At 39.1% G+C, this 14722-nt stretch overlaps 1 protein-coding gene across 3 annotated transcripts in view; it reads left to right on the forward strand.

The window, feature by feature from the left end:
* Window positions 1–14722, forward strand: part of cdc42se2 (CDC42 small effector 2) — a 32994-nt gene that overhangs the window by 1791 nt on the left and 16481 nt on the right. The window contains exon 1 of one of the 3 annotated variants that reach the window (XM_079860540.1): window positions 13783–14125. The exons of 1 other annotated variant lie outside the window; for it this stretch is intronic. The gene's annotated coding sequence lies outside the window, so the exon portion shown is untranslated. Of the gene's footprint in view, window positions 1–13782; window positions 14126–14722 lie in introns of those variants that run through there. One more of the 3 variants, XM_079860542.1, reaches the window with a different exon arrangement.

Here is a 14722-nt window from a genome sequence, read left to right on the forward strand (position 1 = left end):
CAGATTGTTTCAAAGCAGCTTTACAGATATAACAGGAAAATAAGTAAGTTCAGTGATGGTTAATTTTTGTTGTAAAAAAGTTATGAATTTAGTTCAATTATTTATATAGCCACTCTGGAGAAAACCGCAATGTCATCATCCAGCTCAGTTCAGTTCTCATATAATGGTATAATGGTCAATATTATTGTTGAATATTAAATTAAATGTCCCCATTAGCACTCGCCTGTGCTGCATGGCTCCGTTCCCACGGCTCTCGGCCCCGCCCTGCTTGCCACAATCGCTCTGTTCAAGAACCGGTCCTGAGCGTGTTCATGGCAGTCAAGCGCGAACTTCCTGTCGCATAATGACGTATGTGCGGGAGCTCAAAGGTTGGTAATCTGTGAAAAGTCAACCTTCCTGATTGAGATCGCGCAAGTGAATGTAATCTTGATATTTCTATATAGGTTGCGGCATCCAGGATAAGCACAAGTACCACTTTGATGAGCAATACAACACGCATATAAACAAACACAGAGTCAGCTCACGTGTGAGTTTGCTCCCGCACATACAGTGGTGCTCGAGTTTGTGAACCTTTTAGAAATGTCTATATTTCTGCATAAATATGACTTAAAACATCATCAGATGTCCTAAAAGTAGCCAAAGAGAACTCATTTAAACAAATGAGTCAAAATATTATATTGGTCATTTATTTATTCAAGAAAATGATCCAATTGTCCATGTGAAGCTCTGGGATTAGCAGTTCATTTGAAGGTGAAATTTGGCTCCACCCGTTCTGAGATGTTTTCAATCAATTGGCTGACAATCAGGTGTCAGTGTGTGCCCTGTTTTATTTAAAGAACAGGGATCTAGCAAAGTATAAACTTCACAACACATTTGGAAGTGTATCATGACACGGACAAAGGACTTCAGAAAAGAGTTGTTGTTGCTCATCAGAGAAGAAAAGGTTATAAAACCATCTCTAAAGAGTTTTGACTCCACAAATCCACAGTCAGATTGTGGAGAAATGGAAGAAATTCAAGACATTCAAGAAATTCAATTGAAAAAATTCATGGCAGAGAAAGCCACTGCTCTCCAAGAAGAACATTGCTGCCCGCCTGTGCTAAAGATTAAGAGGACAAGCCAGAGGGCTATTGGTGGAAAACGTTTTGTGGACGAATGAGACAAAAATATAACTTTTTGGTTTAAATGAGAAGCGTTATGTTTGGAGAAAGAACAACACTGCATTCCAGCATAATATGCTTATGCCCTCTGTGAAACATGTTGGTGGTAGTATCATGGTTTGGGCCTGTTTTGCTTGCATCTGCGCCTGGACGAATTGCTATCGTTGATGGAACAATAAATTATGAATTATGCCAAGCAATTCTAAAGGCAAATGTCAGGACATCTGTCCGTGTCTGAAGCTCAAGAGAAAGTGTGTAATGCAGCGAGACAGCGACCCCCATGCACATTAGCCGTTCTACCAAAGAATGGTTAAAGAAGATCAAAGTTAAGGTTTTGGATTGGCCAAGTCAAAGTCCAGACCTTAATCCAATTTAAAATGTTGTGAAAGGACTTGAAACAAGCAGTTCATGTGAGGAAACACACCAACATCCCAGAGTTGAAGCTGTTCTGTACTGAGGAATGGGCTAAAATTCCTCCAAGTCGTTGTGCAGGACTGATCAGCAGTTGCTGGAAACGTTTAGTGGCCGTTACCGCTGCACAAGAGGGTCACACCGGATACTGAAAGCAAGAGATCACATACTTGTGCCGCTCTAAGATTTCTCAATAAATAATTGACAAAGTAAATTTTTTTGCATCTAAAAAAAGATGGATGACGCACCTTCACTCTCTTCCATCGTAGAAAAGGAAATTCTTTCTCGGAGCCGGAGTCTGCGCAGTAGCGAGCGTGAAGTGGAGCCGCGGTATCACACACACTCCCGCAAAATCGGTTTGTACAGTTACTGCAGAACAACTCAATATGTTGGTGTGAAATAAACAGCTATGGAAATGTAGAAATTAAAGTTTAAGCTCCAATCTCCTCCCGAAGATCCCGAAAAAAGTCGTTGGTGCCTCAGTGACTACTTCGCTCAGAGAAGCTGTCAATCTCATCTGTCAATCATGACGTCACACTCCCGTTTTAAACTTAAACCAAACTTGTTTAAAAAACGAACACTTGACTTACTTCAGCGTGAATAAAAACTACCTAAAATGACAGAAACCATCTTTGGAAAAAATTTATTTGAAATGTAATTTGATTATTTAGTTTGTCTCACGTCTTTTTAGATTACATGGAGAGGGCGGGGTTTATGAGCTAGACTGCATCCAGCCTCCTGGGGCGATAGAAAAGTTTTGACTTCACTTTTCAGGACATTTGTTTGATTGGGTTTACTTTTAGGACTTTTAGAAATCTGATTATGTTTTAGGTCATATTTATGCAGAAATGCTAAAGGATTCACAAGCCCCACTTTATGTCATTATGCAACAGGAAGCACAAGACCTCAATGTATCACCATGAAGTGATTTGCTGTTTATTGTAATCATCTCTCTGGTCACAGTGCGGCGGGGAAAGCAGATATGGCATTTGCTCTGCGGTGTGACATGTGAGACTTGCAGTCAGGAAAGTAGTAAAGTCAGCAGAGTCGCTCGAATCATGGCTGTGCAGAAAGGAAGGAAATTACCGTCATCAAAACACATCAGTCAAACGTACATAGTGTGCAGCACTGAACACCTCGCTGCTTAAACCTTCAAGAAACATACTCATTATTAATCATTCTGTTCAATCAATATCTGAACTTAGCTACTTAATTATTGGCATTATGTTTAGAATGTGTAGCCTGAGAAGGACTGGACCCCCGGTGTAACTTAGAGTCTCCCTGTGGTCAATAATTTTATCCCTTAAAACTCATCTTTGATCACCAAAATGACAATTTAAATTTTTTTTCCTTGAAAAATATTTCTTCATGCCTTAGCTTAAATGTAACTCGACACCCTTGCCTCATTTAGTATACGCGGTTCTATGAATATGCAAATGAGCCCCGCCTCCACTCACTCACTCAGCTCAGAGATCCACTCTTTGACGATCACACGTTGATCTGATTGGTTACAAGGTAGTTTGTGACGTCAGAGGCTGCGTTTACATTTGGTATCAACATGCGATCACCGTGATCTGATCAAGCAGATCAGATCATAAGCCAATCAGGACACGGTGCGTTTACACCTATCCACATCAAGTGGCTTCTGTATCTGGATAACAGATCGGATCTCGCATTCCGGAAAAAAAAAAAAAAAAGGATGGCCCCGGAGCAAAGTCGATCTGAAGTGGTGGGTTTTCTTTTAAAAACAGCCAGGGGACATTTAACAAATCTCGCAAAATTAGGAGGATGAAGAGGCGGCGATTTGATTTCGCCCTGCAGCTCAGGCTGGACACCTGTACATTTATCTATCCTGCTTCCTTTACAAATTTGCTGGAGCCAATCACAAACTGGCTTATCCACCTGGTGCGTTATTGGCGGGTTTAATCCAATCAAATTCCAGAGCCGTTACGGCTCTGTCCAAGTCCTTTTAACCTCTCGACGATGCTCAATGGCTTCTTTTTAGCAAACAACTCGCTCGAGTGGGTGTAAATACCACTAACTTTCCTGTTTTTTTTTGCACAACCTGCTAAAATCGCTGGATTCCATCACTGCTTCTGCAAACCGCTGATCAACACGCTTGGTTACACATTTCCTGCCTGGAGTTTTCGCGTCGCTCTGCAAAGTACGTCACCCTGACGGTCTGATTGGTTGAAGGACTATCCAGTTGCGTACAGAGTCATCTGAACTCTGCCCGTCGATCACGCCACTTGTGCAGTAGAAAATACAGAGCAGAATCCCCAGACTAATGTTCAGTCTTAACAGATTGAGCTTGGTCTGGTGATAGCCAGACTAGCTGCAAGTACTAATAATGTGGATAGATGCCGTAATGGAAATGGTACAGAGAAACGTATGGGTCCGAGAACGTTGTCAGCTGTGGTGGGAAAAATGTGTTCTTTACAGAAAATGAATTGTTCTGCAACTTTCGGGTGCGAACTGCGAAGGCAAACATTTCCGTATATTTGCGATGTAGCCTACATGTACTTTGCACTCGACTGTCCTATCGCAAAACCACACAGCTCTCAGTTCCGGAGAGAGGAGGGGGAATGTGTGACATCCACCTGTGAATGCAGACACGATGCTGGATTGATGCTGGTTTACATTACACTGAGATCCGATCACAATGCGCCCTCGACTACCTCCGAACCTGCACACGCTGATCGGAAAACATTCCCATCAGAAGCGCGTTTACACTTGTCTTTTCAATGTGTATGTGGACAACATCCGGAGACAGGTCGCATGTTAATGCCAAGTGTAAACGCAGCCAGAAACACCAGCGATTTCAAACCGTGTTTTTGAGACTGTCTTTGGTTGAAAGCTGCTGTGAGTGAGTGGAGGCGGGGCTCATTTGCATAGTCATAGACCCGCGTATACTAAATGAGACAAAGGTGTCGAGTTACATTCAAGCTATTTTAAGTCATGAAGAATTTTATTTCAAGGAAAAAACTTTTAAATATGTCATTTTAGTGATCAAAGATGAGTTTTAAGGGATACAATTATTGACTACAGGGAGACTTTAAGAGTTACAGCAAAGATCTTGTAGAGGTGAGGGAAGGATGCTTTTGAACAGTTTTATGCTTTTCTTTTTGCCTACATCTGCAACAAGTGGAGCTCTGCTATCTCGGACAGCTTCAGGCTTAAGTTGCATGAAGTGTTGCATCTGTTATTATTTGGATCTTGATTGTACTAGCAGGATTTAGTTGACCATTGCCAACAGCTTGGATTAAATCCTCAGGCAAATCCTATCAGAACTTTTGTGAACCCAAGAGCAGTTAGCAAATTAGTAATTGAACTGGTGAGTGGAAAGTTGCACCCACTGGTTAATAGTATAAGTAACCCAAAAATTAATATTATGTCATTATTTACTTACCCCATGATGTGCCAAATTTGTATGATTGGATTTTTTTTAATTCATTTTTTTTAAAGAACATTTTCATATAACCTGTCATATAAAAAAAAAAAAAAAGATTTGTCATATTCTCTCTTTTTGTGTTCTAGAAAAAATCAGAGCATAAAGGCTGATAGTATGAGATGAGGGTGAATGAATGAAAGCGAGCTTCTGTAAGAGCGTATTACTGTTTTGCAAACTAGTTCATCATATGATCTAAGCGCAAATCAAATAATCTTTATTTGGTGCTAAGCACAGAAATCTGGTCAAATACTCATTGAGTGAGAGATTGCACCATTGTTATTCAGGGACAAAACAAGAGTGTATTCTAGGATTGTTTTAATACCAAGACTGTGAAAGCGCATTTTTGTCCGCTCAAACATTGCAATTTTCTACGAGTGTGTTCCAGTTTGCTGTTAAGCTGTGTGTTTGTAGTCAACACTGCAGAATGCTCAGGAACGTCCTAATCTAATCTAGCCTCCATATGTTTCTCTTTAAGAGATCCTCCCATGCTTAAGACCTTTCGTCTGTGCGATGGTCAGAAATTCCTTACATAATTGTACCTTGGCACTTGTCCCTGAGAGTTTGTGGCATTTCAGCTTTAATTCAGTTTCGGCCTTTGCTGAACAACCAAACGTACATTAGTTCATGTTAACTAGAGTATCTAACAGGGTGTTTGATGTAAACAATATTAAAGATCGAAGTAGTAAACTTGCGACGCAGGCTCAGTGGAAAAATGTGTTTGCAACGTGTTTGCAAAATTCCCAAACACACTGAAATGAACACCAGAAGTTTATTCTTTTTCACACAAATTATGATTACAGGGGAAGATTATCAATTAATAAAGGCTTATTTTCATGCAGTTTCTTGCACAATACTATGTTATGAGCTCAGGACACTTTTATCATAGTGCATGATTTGTAAACTAATACATTTTGACATTTGCATCACATAATCAGCTCCATATGTATGACGTTTCTAACGATGTACAACCTGGTACAGCATTGTAATGCTGAGCGCCAGGGGCGATTCTAGGATTTTCATTTTAGGGGGGCTCAGCCCCCAATGATTGTATGATGTAAAAAACTAAATAAAAATATTTTTTAGTTTATGGTCTAATGCTCATTATTAACTAATTTCATTCATTCATCCAGTAACATGCATATGGCACGGTTTTATAATCACGGAGGTACCGAATGCAAGGTATTTTGGGGGGTTCGGGGGCATGCTCCCCCAGGAAAATTTTGATTTCTCTGATCTACATATGTGCATTTGAAAATGTTTTGAAGGCCAAAATGTGTGGGCAGCTGTTTTTTTCTCACCTCATCAGCATCACACTCTTTTTCTCTTTGTTTTTCTCTTGCTCTGTCTTTTCCCCTCCTAAAGCTGAGCTTTGACTGATATAGGCTTTTTATTTTTGTCTGTCAGTGAAGAAAGTAAACATAGGGTCAACTGATATAGGTTGATTTATGAATCATTTTCTCAGACAAAGCTACCAGGAAAGCTAGGTAACTAAGTCCATCTACAATGAAATATAAATTATTTTATTTTTTAAGCTTTTTAGCCTTTATAATCAACAATACGGTTGGTTATTCATCAAGTCACCCCGTGAAAATCTATTTAATTTCAAATCATTTTGAAATGATTGGGGGCTAAAAAGGGCCTAGTGACGCCCCTGCTGAGCGCTTCAGTACGCGTCATATTAAAAGAGCTCAAAGCTCACACGTAGAAGCAGCTAAAAACACATTGTTGCTTCAGCAAATGTGTTTATCTCATGCTTGCTTTGTTAACATTATCAGTCAGGTTTAGTGTAGGTGGTACGTTATTTTCAAATGCGATTGAGCATTAACCTTTTAGCATCACTCAACATGCATTTAATTTAAGAACTCGATACGTGCAACAACCAACGCAATAAAATGTTGCCAGATTCACGTTCATCTGTTTTGGATTAAACTTAAACACTTTTAGCACCACTGGACATTTGACTTTGAAAGTGTCATAAAATGTGCAAGAAGCAACGTATTATCATGTTGCCCAAATGTCGCCACAAGCACGTTTTTTCCAATAAACCTGAGTTAAAAACTTTGGTGGTAACTCGTCTCATTTGTTCAGTGAACATCAGAAAATCTCTCAAAGCACGCAGCTCGTTGAGAACTACTATTCTAAGCAATTGAACTGCAGGTTAATGATAAAAATACAGGATCTGTATTAAAGGACCTGAGACTTATCTAGGCTCTGAAATATCATAGACACTCTTTTCACTTCAGTAAATAATCACAAGGCAGCGCACTAGAAACCATTCAGAACACCCTCACACTGCACATCAGCACACTGAAAACCACTGCGTCTCATCAACTGCAGAAACGGCTCATGCAACCGCATGATCACCTCGCTGTGTGAAGACGGCATCACGCAATGCCAAATGTAGGAACTGTGGTAGACTTAAGTGAATGTGAGCTGAACCAGAAGTCTTTTTCCATATCAGTCTCTTCTACAGCTGAGAAACTCTGCACTGCATATTGCTGATGTTATTTCAGTCACTCACAGTGCACAGACCCACACTTGTCACCAATCAAATGAGTTATAACTTTACTGTATTTTTCCAATTTGCTCTATGTGCGTTGTCTGATTTTCTTGATGTACAATGTGTCACTTAGTCATTATGTTGAAGAAATGGTTAAAATAACATTTCAAAAATGATACTGAACTCACATTAAAGAGCTTTAAAAGGTTTTGGAATGGCATGAGGGTGAGTAAATGATAACACAATAACTGGTGTTTTCATATACAGGCGGCAGGGTTGTGTTATTACATTTTTATTTCAAAAAGTCTTTAAATTTAACATTTATAGGCCATTTACAGAGAGATTCATGGACCAAGATGGAACTTTAATTAATCAATAAAAAAGGAGACAATTTTTAGTCAGTGTGTGAAATGGGTAGAGGTGATAGTCCTTGATTTAATGTGACTTGGAGAGTCACAGTGTGTCCATCATGTTTCTTAACAGCGACAGTAATTTTCAGCGACAGCGTAGCGGAGCAAAGCCTGGGGGGTAACGACGCTCGTCACCAAATTCTGTGAAAAGATTTCTCATGAAAGCCACACTAAAAAATGCCTACTTTGAGATGCCAATAGAAATCTAGTAAGGGAGTATGACCTATAGTATCAGGAGCAGCTCAGTGTCTTTAGCTCAGATGAATAAGAGTGACTGAAACCCTGTCATTGTCAATCAGTGTACTTCCTGTTTTCTGTGGCTGTGCACAGGAATTATCAGCTTTCAAGCATGTGATGCATGTGCCTTCTTCAATTGTGAGTTTATGATGCTAAATGTTGATTGATTGTTGTTTTTATGTTGTAAAACAAAGCTTGTTGGGCTTTTGTTCATAGATTTTTGCAGTTCTTGACACCACCATGTTTTACAATAACCAGAAATATTGATAATTCATTTAAAGTTGAAATTGTGATTTTTGTTTCCCATAATAATTAGAAAGTGATGCATTGGTGAAGCACTTTTTTTTTTACATTTATACATTGTGATTCTTTTTGAGTGAATTCTTTTTTATTTTTAATTGATGAATAATTTATTATCAATGAGTTCATTATTATTGTTTACTTCACATCAAATAATGAAGAACCAAGATAAGTGCAAATTCTAAAACTGCCATTTCTTTGTGGTCAGATTCTGTACAGGACAAAAGTGAAGTGAAGCATGCAACAAAGGTTGAAACTGATCACAGTTTCAGTCTGTCTCATGATCATCTCTTGTGCATTTGACATAATGTCAATCATTATCCAATTATGACATTATGATGCTTTGCAATGCATTTAATTGTAATGTATTATGTTGTGTGTCATATCATAAGGAAATTGCTGATGCCAAGCTGTAGTGTGAGATTAGCACATCGAAGTTGATTTAAGATGTTAATAATATAATTATATCACGAACCTAGTACACTAATAACAGCACTTTTCTGAGGATATTTTAGGTATGATTCCAAAAAAATAAAAAGCTACTTCCGTGATTGCCCTGGAGGGTATTATGGTTATGAAGAATCTGAGTTATTCCTTCACAAGCCAAAAATGGCAAGTAGGGCCAAGGCAGACAGTAATGGCTTTATTAAGCAGCTGGTCAATAGTCAGTAGTATCTGGGTCATTGCCTTAAGAAGAGATGAGACATTGATGTTGCCTTCGCTGGCTGTAATGGTAGTATAAGGCGTGCATTGTTACCTCTTTCTTTGCAAAAGGAAATTAACCCTCTAGCATTGGTGCCATGCAAAGATATCCTGCTAGACTTGGTGACATTTGTGGTAAAACACATCCTTTCATGCGTGCTGCAAGGTGTAGCATGCTGCATCAGATATCTCAAGTCACACTGAACCTGAAGTTGCACTGAACTGTCTACAGCAAAACAAAAAATATTCTGGGTCAGATACTAGATCACCAACTTTTTTATTGTGTATAAGAATAAAAAATAAATACATACATATACATATACATATACATATATATACATATATTATATACATATTTCAGTCATGACAACTCTTGGCTGTTATTAACAGTTTTAGTATTTTAAAGGGATAGTTCATCCAAAAATGAAAATTCAGTCATCATTTACTCACCCTCAAGTTTTTTCTTTCTTCTGTTGAAAACCAAAGAAGATATTTTAAAGAATGTTGGTAACCAAACAGTTTCTGGTCTCCACTGATTTCCATAGTGTATATATATATATATATATACTATGGAACTACTATATATATATATATATATATATATATATATATATATATATATATATATATATATATATATATATATATATATATATAATTTTATTATTTTTTTTTTATTTTTTTTTTTTTCATTTTTATGAAAATCAATAGGGACCAGCATCTGTTTCGTTACCCACATTCTTCAAAATATCTTCTTTTGTGTTCAACAAAAGACATAACTTTATACAGATTTAGAACAACTTGGTGAGTAAATGATTACAGAATTTTCATTTTTGGGCGAACTATCCCTTTAATGAATATGGCAATGTTAATGTATTTGGTCTTGGCAGACTAGATCTGCTACGCTGCTGTTGATTATTGCTGCTATGTATGGACTTGTTACTGCTAATAGATACTCAGACACGCTGCTGTGAGCATGTAAGTTATGCTGCTGGATAAGTAGACATACATCAGTCCCATAGCAGGTCTGAGCAGGTGGAGCTGGGGGAGGTAGAGGGTCTCAGAGGAACTATGATAGTGCGGTGCAGGACTAGCCTACAGCAAACACTGAACCAGACTGTTTAAATGTTGAGCAGGCCTCTTATTGGTTGCATGATCAGCAGTGGCCAATCAGCTTGTGCCATGCAGTAATGATGTGATTGCCGATTGCATGTAAAGAACCATTAGCCTGCATCCTCTAGAGTTTCATGCCTGTTTAAGTAGCATTATCATGCCATTATCTGCCGCAGGGATTTTAAGGGGGAAGCATTGGTCTGTTATGCATGCAAATAATGGAAACATCATGGCATCATGCATATATTAATGATTGTAAATCTCCTCTGTCTGGGAGAATTGAAATAATAGATCAGATGTTTGTTTGAAAGGTTTTCTAAAACTTAAAGTGAACCAGCTATAGTCTACAGAGGCCGGTGACTATTGGGTCTTGTGATCTGGATCACAAAAGGAGGACTTGTCTACTGGATACTGAGGAGAATGCATGATGTCATTAGAATGAGCCCCCGGCACAGTGGAGAGAAGAGGTTGTAAATATTTCAGCATCTTTATTATGAAACCAGACGTAGATGTTGAGGGTCTGGGGTTACGATCGGCTGATTGGTGGCTGTTGCTTGATACAATGCAAAAATAGCTAGTAGATGATGTAATGGGCATTAGTTTGTAAACAACAGGGTTGTTATGTGTAAATAAGAGAGATATACAAAATGTGCAGAGCTGTGGGTCCTCATGACCAGAGTTGAGAACCACTGATAGACTCATCTGAAACCTTCAGTTCAGAACAATCTCTCTCCTCTACATGGAAACCAAGATCTTCTTAGTGCTGGCTGAAAGGATGACCCCATAACATGACTGAAAGTGGGTTTCATGACATCTTTATCCAGTAAAGTGGAATCTCAAGATGCTTGACCAATTCACTAATGTTTCCAGCTAATTCAGCCTCTAAATAAATGTAACAAAGCAGTGTCTGCTCAATATGGTGGACAAATCAATTCAACAGGATCCTATGATTTCTGGAGCAATGGACTACTGAGTAAACCTGCTCTTGGAGGACCAATGTCCGGCAGAGTTTTTCTCCAGCCCGCCCCAACACACTTGTCTGGAGGTTTCTAGTGATCCTGAAAACCTTGATTAGCTGGGTCAGGTGTGTTGAACAGGGTTGAAGCTAAACTCTGCAGGATAGTAGCCCTCCAGGAGCAGGATTGGACACCCTTGAACTACTGTAACTACCTTAAACCATGTGAAGGCAAGATGAGTCTTGCAATTCTGGCCCTCAAGCTCCACTTTCCTGTAGAGTTTATCTCCACCCCTAATCAAACACTGGCTAACCACGGGCTGCATCATCGCATACTTCCCTACTTCTGTATCTGCTGGTTTGTCTTGCTACATAGACAAAACATCTGTGACATCATTCAACATCTGAATTAATCTGACCTTGATTGGAAAGTTACTTTTATATACTCTTACTTGTTATATACTCTGAACTTCAAACTACAGCTTGATTGTTTTTTGTTGTTTGTATTATCCAGAATATAAGTCACATTCATTTTGAGTGAGTCAAATATTGAAGGGGACATAACAATCTCAATCTCATGGGAATCTTGAGTACCTATAGAGTAGTATTGCTATTGCATCCGGTTCCGACTCATGACCGGGATCTTTTATAGCTGGGACCGCTCCATCTTTCAGTTTCAATCAATCTGCAAATCCAGCATCGAACTGGGCCTTGTTTCTAAAACATTTGTCACCGAAATGTCAGGAACAAACAAACACACTTGCACAACTCTGTTGCTGCCCCGGAAAAACGAACTGCCTCCACTGTTCCCTTAACTCTGGGTTCTTTGGGAAGCTGAGCAAGGTTATCTTTCCCTCACAACCAAAAACTCACTTCTTTGGTGACATTGGTGATTTCATGGTCTAAAACCGAAATGTTAAATCTTTCAGCGACGAAGCACATTGATGGGTGTTGCTCTTGCTCTCGCTCTGGTTGCGCGCGCTCTTCCGGGAGAAGTGCCCATACAAGGAATTCTGCCCTTTATGATGTCATACAGGGCCATACTTGAAAAAAACTTTCCGAAACTTATACGAAGCCTGAAGGAGTGTATTTGACACAGAAATATGTCGTCATACTGTACGTCCAACTCGTTTTTTTAAACTTTGGCAATGTTTAGCATGAGAATCCATCTCTATAACAGTGTAAACAAGTTAGAATTCATGAAATGGCATTAGACATCCCCTTTAAGAAATAAAAAGAGTGATAATTTCTCGCCAGTTTTACAATAAGGTGGATTTATTGATTCAAAGTCTCTGAGAAAAAGCTGAACAAAAACTGAAATTGAGCTGCTTCTCTTATTGAGTAAGAGCAGGGAGCGAAACAACAAGGCAGCTTTTTATTTGGCAAATAAGAAGAAATTATGCCTGAATGGAGTGAAAGTAAAGAAAAGAGACTGCTCAGTCCACTTTTGGCAGCATTGGCAGAAAGGGCTGAAGCCGTGCAGATGGCCAGTGTTTGTGTGGGCCTGTATAATCAACACTGTACTGCCATAGAGCAATACAATTTCATGGACTACATACACTGTAAAATACAACAGTTGTTCTGAGTAACACGTGTTAGTTAGCTTTACTTAATGTCTTAAATTAATTGTAAAAATCTAGTAATCTGTACTATTCACATTCTATGCCTTGTTTACTCCAACCCAAGTTAAGATTAATTGATTGGTATGAGGGCCATTTTGCCAAGCAAAAAAAAAAAAGTTTTTGAGGCGGGGCAGTTCTTATTAGACTTTTCTCTCATTTCCTCCACTTCTGCAGTTATCTTTCTCTAGTTGCATTCACTCAAGTCATCTGGAATGTTCAATTGTCAATACAACTGAAAATTTTGAGAGAACATCACATAAGCTGACTTCATAAATTGATGCTGATTTTCCTAAAAATGTTTTTGTTTGAACTCACCATTATGGTGATTAGTGTTCCCTTTGTTTGGGAACTTGAAACTTCATTCATATTATTGTAATTCTCTGACTATTGATGCATCAATGCAACAAGAAATCACAGTTATTTGGTTTTGAAGTAAGGGAAGTAATAAATAGGTTGCTTTTACATATACACCCACTCTCTGTGTGTATGTGCTGCCTGTGTATATGTAGACCTCCCCACACAATACACATGCACACACACTACTTACTACTAACCAGCAGCTTCTGTGGCAACAAATCCAAGGATGAAGGAATTGAAAAGCAGCACTCAACAAGCGAAGCAATTGTCCCATGCAGTGCTTTGGTTAATGAGCTTGGAAAAGGGCAGCTGGGTTTTCCCTAACTGAAAAAAACTTTATATTTCCTCTTCTCTAATCAGCCATTTTTGCTGAGTTGCATTTGCTCATGTTATATCCATCTCATGTTTCGTTCATGCCAATATTCCAACACTGGCGTTTATGAGTCTAAACTGTTCTCTGGAATGTAATTCTAGGAGACGAAGGCAAGTCATAATTCTCTTATGTGATACAGGGAACAGGATTATGGATTGTTGGGGTTTTCGTCACTAGTTTTCTTGTAAGCCAGTGCATTCAGAGTGTCTCCACTCTGGTATTGCTTACGTAAGCTGCATATAGTGGGTGGATGGTGCTTACATAAAAGCCTCCGCGACAGAGGGACGGTTGGGATGGGGAGTCGGGGGCGGAGCTTATACCTTAGGAGCGTGCACGATGCCTGGTGGGGGGGGAGTCAGTGATGCAGTGAATGAATGCCTCTTGCCCGCTGATCCGTAACTGAGTGAGGGACAAAGGCCTCCTGGAGAGGGAGCGCAGTCAGGATCTCACAGCTCCTTAGCCTTGCTCACACCGGAGGAGGATATACGCGACTCGCCTCTCCTCTCAGTTCATCAATGGAGTGAGCTGAGGATGGTGAGTGTTAAACGCTTTACTCAAGGTTCTGATTCATTAGTTTCCATGGGAATAGTTGCAGTTGTGTGTGATTTATGCGACCAGTTCATGAAGTCACTTGTGCCAGACAGAATGATGTGGTTTAGTAAAATCTGTCTAATGAGACTGGTGTGAAGCATTGCCGATCTTGATGATGATGGTGCTCTGATGTATTTGCCGGAGTTATAAAATGCATTCACTTGGTTTCTTGCAAACTGGGGAAGGTGGTATGGCCGTTATATGTTAAATGGCCTGATATGAATCATTTTATATCATAGTAACAGTACATGCACTACTGTTCAAAAGTTGGTGAGATTGATATGCTATGATTTAGTGTTTTTGAAAGGAGTCTCTTATGCTCACTAAGAGAGTTTTAAAAGAGAGTTTTAATGAGTACAGTGTAATTATTGAAAATGGTTGTGCTGCTCAATATGTTTGTGTATAACGGAAAGTTTTTTGATAACGTTCAAAAGAACAGCATTTATTTGTAATAGAAATCTTGACACTTTTCTGTCACTTTTGAGGCATTCTTGCTGAATTTTGAATGGTAGTGAATATTGATATAGTTATTTTACTGGA

Source organism: Squalius cephalus (genome assembly GCF_949319135.1).
Source record: "Squalius cephalus genome assembly, chromosome: 24".
NCBI classification, from domain to species: Eukaryota; Metazoa; Chordata; class Actinopteri; order Cypriniformes; family Leuciscidae; genus Squalius; species Squalius cephalus.